Genomic DNA, 5,217 nt, shown 5'->3' with positions numbered 1-5,217 from the left:
TTGATTAATTAAGAAAGAGATAGATTCAACAGATATATACATTTATTGAGTAAATTATAGATCAAACAATGATAGAACAAGTGATTGATAATGGTGAAATATAACTAAAGTGATTTTACAAATGGAAATACTTCTGAGTTCAATATAAAGTTTATTTCCTCCAAATTTGTATGCCCTTGTATCTTTTCACAAGAGAATTATATGATTAAAGAAGGATGAGAAAAGCTTGAAGATAAAATGAAAATATGTTTTTATGAAAAATCATCGTGAAGAACTGTTTGAGTAATGAAATGGTGCATTGATTGAACAGATGATCGATGATCATTTGATTAAATAGCTTATCGATAAAACTAAGCTATTGTCACTACTATTTTTAAAGCATGATGATCAAACACATCCTTGATAAGAGATTGGTCGAACAAGTGATCTAAAAAGCAGTTTAAAGAGTACCTTGACAGTTATGCACAAAGATAAGTTGATGATCAACTAATAATTAATCGATTAAGTGATCGATTAATGACTGCAAAAAGATTGATTTAGAAAATTACTAAATAATGCTTTGATCGAATAAGTTATATGAAAAGAACACAGAGAGATATAATGATGATCGATCATATTATCAATAGGATGATCGATTAATTTATCGATTATTGATTGTGCAAACCTTGTTTTGTGTTCTAGCAGAGAGTAATTTGATGGAACACATTATCGACTAACCAGAAGTGATTTGACAAAAAATGTTCGAACAAGTTATCGATAAAGAATTGATTGATAATATGATAGATAATACATAAACTATTTAACACAGTACCTGAGTCAAGGAGTATTACGAAATTATCTGAGTCATTATTGATAATGACTTGATTGATAAGGTGATCGATAATTCTTCTGTTACAAGTTAGGAAGTTCATACCTTTTTCCTAACAACTTATCAATTAACCATTTATTGATCCAGTAATTGATAAACTCTTGAAACATGTTATGTTGACCTGGTGTTACCAATGATTGACCAATTGATCAATTAACACATTTAAATAATAGTATTTGATTCAAAATGAACTAACAGTTATCTAATATAAGTTTGATTAACTATTAATTGAACACTTGATCGATTAAATCAATAATTATGCAGAGAAACTAAAAACTCATTTTGTTATCATCAAAACCTTTAAATCTAACATTCTCCCCTTTTTTGATGATGACAAAACATAAGGAAATATAGAACCCTTAAGGTATACAAAATCTAAGGAATTTTACATAATAACGAGTGTAAAATCAAGTACTGATAATGCTAAAGCTGTGAATTGTTATATATTTGGATATTTACAGAAACTGACAAACATGATATTCATAAAATGACATTCAAGTATACATTAGAGTCCAATATCATCAAAAAATATCAGAATGTTAGAATACATAAATAGATTTAAAACAGCAACGCATAAGCTTAAAAAACACACAAACTTAAATCTAGCCTAGGTTTTAGAACTATTTCCCCCTTTTTATCAACATCAAGGGAGCAAGTTGAAGGAGAGGAAAAGAAAGGTAAGGTAAAGGGATAGGAAGAGGAGGAAGCTGTGAGATAGGAGAGAGAGCTTAAGAGATAGGAAGGAAGGGTTGAGGCTGAGGTAGAGGTACGGGAACAATGGCAAGTGAGACAGAACATGTAGGGATAGTGGTGACTGGTATGGGTTTTGAGATGGGTACAGGTTCAGTGTGTGGAGGTGATGATGGATGGGAAAGGAGATCCTCAAAACTGAAAGAGGTGTTAGGAGTTAAGAAATTTGCACATAGTGAGGTGACCAAGCCTTTAAGCTCCTTAATTTCCTTCTCCATAGAATCAAACCTCTAAGATACCTTATTTTCTGACATTGCCATGGCTTGTCGATGAAGGTCCAGGATAGTGTATAACCCCTCAAATTTCTTGTCAAACACCTCTCCATAGTCCCTTGCAGTGGCATACACCCTTCTCTCAAATTCCTGAAGCTCTGACTGGAATAACTCTCTAAGTGTGTTTCCATAAAATGAGGGTCTAGAAGTCTAAGTAGGATTCGCAATGGACTCAGCTTCATCTTCATCTTGAGCTTTAGAAGTATTGGCCAAAGGTTGTTTCCCTTTCCTTTTATCTATCTGTGTCTGCTTTTGAAGGGATCAAAAGGGCATTGGAATCCTCATTCTATTTAACTGGTTGATTCCAAAGATGGGTACCTTTTCTTTGACCTCTCTGGGCTCCAAGTGTGCAATGTTATGCACCTGGAGGAAGTATGAGACTAGTTGAGGATAAGGGATAGGGGAAGATTTGGATTTGAAGGAGATGAAATTCTTTATTTCACTGAAGATAAGTGCCCTTATGTTGATCTTTTCCCTACTGATGACCTTGGCCAGCAGAAGATGATCATGTTAATTCAGGTGAGAAAAGCTTCCAGATTTGTTCACCATGCTTCTGGAGTATATATAGTGGATTATTCGATAATAATCACACATTTGTTTTGGTGGGAAACTCAACTCTCCAGGGTAATCATCACTCTGCATTAAGACCTTATAAGCTTTGACAGCATTCATGTCAGGTCCTTTGACATGATCTTGAGTTCCTAGTAACTTATTGATCTTTGCAGAGGTTAGTATGATAGTTCTTCCTCTTAACTCGGTAGATCTGTAATTCTGGACCAAATCTCCCTTTTTATCATATTTTTTTGTCACCTCCATATTACAGTAGAATCTTGTAACTACTTTGGGGCAGTATTCTTCTTGGATGCTTAACCAGTTTTCATAATATTCTAATGGGTTTGAGAGGTCTAATCTGGTTTTCTCATTGTTTTTTAAGCTTTTCAAATCTAGAGATACTACTGGGCAGAACTTTCTAGTTGCAAAATCAGTTTTAAACTTGCCCATATCAACGTCTTTATCTAATTCCCCAACTAAGATATCATTAGCAGATTGAGGGGGGATGCCTTAAGTAGGGATTTAGTCAGATTGCCCTTCATTGTGTAACATCCCAAATTTTGGCTCATAGATACAAGTAATAGCACAAGGAAATGATGATTACTAAGTCTAATACAACGAAAGTCCCGGAGATTCTTTGGAAGGAAAAAGAGGTTTTCCAAGGGCAAATGTGTAAAACAATAGTGTTCGGGAACTAAAGAATGACAAACTAGAAACAACTAAGGGCTAGGGGTTGTACCAGAAACTTGCAAGAGACGGTTCCAAAGGTTAGGCCTAAGGAAGGACCAAATTACAAAGAAGAGATTCCTAGGCCAAGTAGGGACCTAATTGTAAATAATAAAAGTTCTGGTTGGCCAATGCTCAGAGTTAGAAAAAGGGCCCAAATGACTTACAAAAATTCCAGAAAAATGGGAATAGGATTCCAGAGCCGATAAGGCCAGAAATGATGGAAATGCCATGAAGTCATTCTGGGGTTTTGAGCAATTCGAGATAGTAACTTAAATTGAATTATTTAAGCTATAAGACGGCCTCAAATAATCAGGAAAAACTGGGGAACAATAGTTGAGGAATTTACACAGATTGTAAAATTAATTTCGTCCCCAGAAATTGACAAGGTTAGCCTTAATTAAATTTAAAGCCTATTTATTCCCTATCTGGGGAAAGTCAAAATAGCTGTCTAGAGTTTAACTTTTAACCTGACAAAAATTAGAGGAATTTCCCGTGATGAAAGGGAAAGAATGAAACCCAGAGACAGATCAATAGAGTTACAAGCCGATAAAAAGAATTTTGAGAAGGTAACCCTGATTAAGTATTATTTAATAATATTTCTGGAAAAAGGAGAAAGAAAATATCTAAAGACCATCATGACGGGACTGAGTCAGCATGCTGAGTCACTAAATGCAATCATGACACCTACGAGTCAGCATGCTGAGTCACTAAATGCAATCATGACACCGCTGAGTCAGCATACTAAGTCACTAAATGCAATCATGACACTGCTGAGTCAGCATGCTGAGTCACCAAATACAATCATAACACCTACGAGTTATCATGCTAAATCACCAGAAGATATTTATGGACAACATAAAAATCAGAATGCAGTACGGGAATATTTTTGACAGTCCTTTGTCTACTGTTATAGTGAAATCTCTACTGCGTGACGCAGTAAAGTTAAGTAGCCTGTCAGTAGAGCTAATTATTTTTATCTATGTTCCTCTAAGATGGCGCCATATATGTACTTAATTAAGATGAGAAAATGGTGCCAGAACATGTCCCAGTGGCATCAGGTAAGTCAGGACTTAAAAAAGTACCCTATACGGTGTAGAATGGCAAAATAGGTAGAGGAATACCTAAGGGCTATATTTTGCACGAATTTTATATTAATTTCTTCCCTATTTTAATGCCAAAATAATGAAGGAATATGAAAGAGACAAGTGTACAGTTAGATGGGAAAAGAAGGTATTACGTGTACGGTCGGATGCAAGACATGTGTACGGTCGGATGCAAGACATGTGGCTTGATGATGTAAGCATGATGTCATCAAGATGACATCACCTTAGAAAAGTGTCACATTTCTTGGAGAGAAAGCTTACTTATTCAAGAAGAAAGAATAGATGGCCGAGATCGAATCGGAACCGACGGCTAGGATTTGTTCTAGCTTTCTATAAATACCCCTACCCCTCCATTTCGTCCAAGCCCCTTGAACCCATGGGGAAGCTCTTGCAAAATGGTTTCTCGAGAGAGAAAGAAGAGGGAGAAAGAAAGGCCAAGTGATTCCAAGTCAGATCAAGCTCTAAAACAAGGTATATGTGCTGTTTTTGATGTAGTTTCTACCTCCCATATTATTTTTGAGCCTAGTGGTTGGTTTGATTGGATTTTTTATGATTGAAATCCTATGGGGAGGTGCTGCCCGAAATTTATTGGAATAGGAGAAGATGATATGGATGTTCAAAGCATGTTTAAAGGCTTGGAAACAACAAGAATCAAGTGGTTCAATGTTGATTTTGCAAGAAATCCAACTTTCCCTTAGTTTGTGATTTTGTTTAGCCTTGATTGTTCTAAATGGTCAGGATTGGATTTTGATTGTTTTAAGCTTAGAAATGGATTCTACATGCAAAATTATATGGGATTAGTATGTGAAAATAATTTTAGGAAGGTTGGAGTTGAAACTCAAAAGTTAAAGTTCAAGTATGTTCAAGAAAGAATCAAGTAGAGATAAGTTGATGATTTGATTCTAATAATTGTTTGGCATTGTGTATTGATGTGTTTAGGACC

Source organism: Neltuma alba, unplaced genomic scaffold (genome assembly GCF_004799145.2).
Source record: "Neltuma alba isolate B1F8T4 unplaced genomic scaffold, ASM479914v2 tig00013812_pilon, whole genome shotgun sequence".
NCBI lineage: Eukaryota > Viridiplantae > Streptophyta > Magnoliopsida > Fabales > Fabaceae > Neltuma > Neltuma alba.
This window is presented reverse-complemented; position numbering follows the sequence as displayed.